This window comes from Triticum dicoccoides, chromosome 3B, assembly GCF_002162155.2.
Source record: "Triticum dicoccoides isolate Atlit2015 ecotype Zavitan chromosome 3B, WEW_v2.0, whole genome shotgun sequence".
NCBI lineage: Eukaryota > Viridiplantae > Streptophyta > Magnoliopsida > Poales > Poaceae > Triticum > Triticum dicoccoides.
In genome coordinates, this window is record NC_041385.1 from 28,971,697 (window position 1) to 28,973,681 (window position 1,985).

The following is a 1,985-nucleotide window of genomic DNA, read 5'->3' on the forward strand; positions in this document are numbered from 1 at the left end:
AATGTGACCTTTAGTACCGGTTCGTGCCATGAACCGGTACTAATGCCTCAAACCCCATTAGTACCGGTTGGTGGCTCAAACCGGGACTAAAGGTCTAACCTTTAGTCCCGGTTGGTGCCACGAACCGGTACTAATGGGCATCGCACCCTTTAGTCCCGGTTCGTGGCACCAACCGGGACTAAAGATCCAGACGAACCGGGACAAATGGTCCACGTGGCCCTTGGGCGCATGAACCGGGACTAATGCCCCCATTAGTCCCGGTTCTAGATTGAACCGGGACTAATGGGCTAACCCAGAGTGGACCAAAGCCCTCTTTTCTACTAGTGTATACTATAGCTAGTTAGGAAGACGACCTGCTTAATCCAAGTTTAAAAAAAATGTTAACTCGCTATCTCGGTCGACGGGTCAAGATATTCTTAGTTGTTCTGCTCAACTATCTCGACACTTGATTGCTCTAACAAAAAGTAACATCATGTGGTGGGTGTACGGTATTAATCCATGTTTGGTCGTTGACGTACCCAACAATGAGGGAGTTATTCAAATATTTACAGCACAAAGTTAGTAAAACAATACTGCATATACGAGATGATTATATTCCCAAATCCACGGGGAAATAGCACAATTGTAAAAGACATATGATTGTTTGTGGTTTGTGCTTACTGTAAGTTTTGGATCATTTTCTTTACAAACAGTTGTATAGCTAGTTGTCTAGTAACTTAATTTGTTGCTTCGCTCGGCTTGCAAATAAGTTTCTTACCAAACTTCACATGTGTGCTGGTCTTTTATCCCCATCATTCCTCCATTAATATTTTCACACCTTTCAGGAACATATAGATATAATTCTTCGCTAACTTACCATTTACTCTGGGTCAAATGTACCGGTGTTGAAAATTAGCTCAATGTTACTTGAGTAGTCATTGGCTAGTTGCATTACAAAATGGATAGTTTGGACGAGAGATCTGGACCACGATGACCACCTAGCTAGTGACGGTTTAACGCGTCTTTCATGCATCACTTGTACTCCCTCCGTTCCTAAATATTTGTCTTTCTAGACATTTCAACAAGTGACTATATACGGAGCAAAATGAGTGAATCTACACTCTAAAATATGTCTACATACATTCGTACGTGATAGTCCATTTGAAATGTCTAGAAAGACAAATATTTAGGAACGGAGGGAGTATGTACTAAAAAATAAGGAGGGGGGCCTACATGCTTAATCTAGTTTCAGAAACTCAAATCAGGATCCCAACCTATGACGGGCCTCCCACGTATATTAATCCTTATTTGGTAATTGACGTACTCAAAAGTGAAACCATTATCGAACATTTGAGCACAAAATTAGCAAGACACTATATTTATATGAGAGTTGTTATTGGAATATAGTGAATATATGTGGTGTGGTTTAGTTGAGGAGTACCACCGGTATAGTAGTTGTTGATGGAGCGGACTTTGGTTATGCTGCGTACGTGTCAGTGCTGTCAGACCATCAGTTAGCCCATCTATGTCGGTTGACTAGACCATCAGTTAGTTAAATTAGTTGGTTGCCAGGAATTTGTCAAGATTCTTATCTTTCTATCTTTGAAAGTTTTCATGCATTGAGACCTTCTTCACAATCTCGGCCTCAATTTCCCATCTTTGCTGTTGTTGTACACCATTTCGAATTTATTTGTTTTGTTTGGTTTTGTTAGGCCGTCACAATCCAAATCCTAGATAGCTTAACACTGAGCTAATTTGTGTTTGCTTACAAAAAACAATTCTTGGTCACGTATGATTAAGTGTTAACATTTTAGTGCTTGCATCATTTAGCTGGTGTATACACTACAAAAATTGGTTGTCATCGCCGATAATAATTAGGCCTCACTCATAGATGCCTAACTTCTCGTGTATTCTTTTCTCGGGTTATTACGGTCATTCGTGTCAATGAGCAATGGAAGTGAAACATAAGAGGCTCCTCGATGCATGCGGTCGTGGTAACTTGAGAG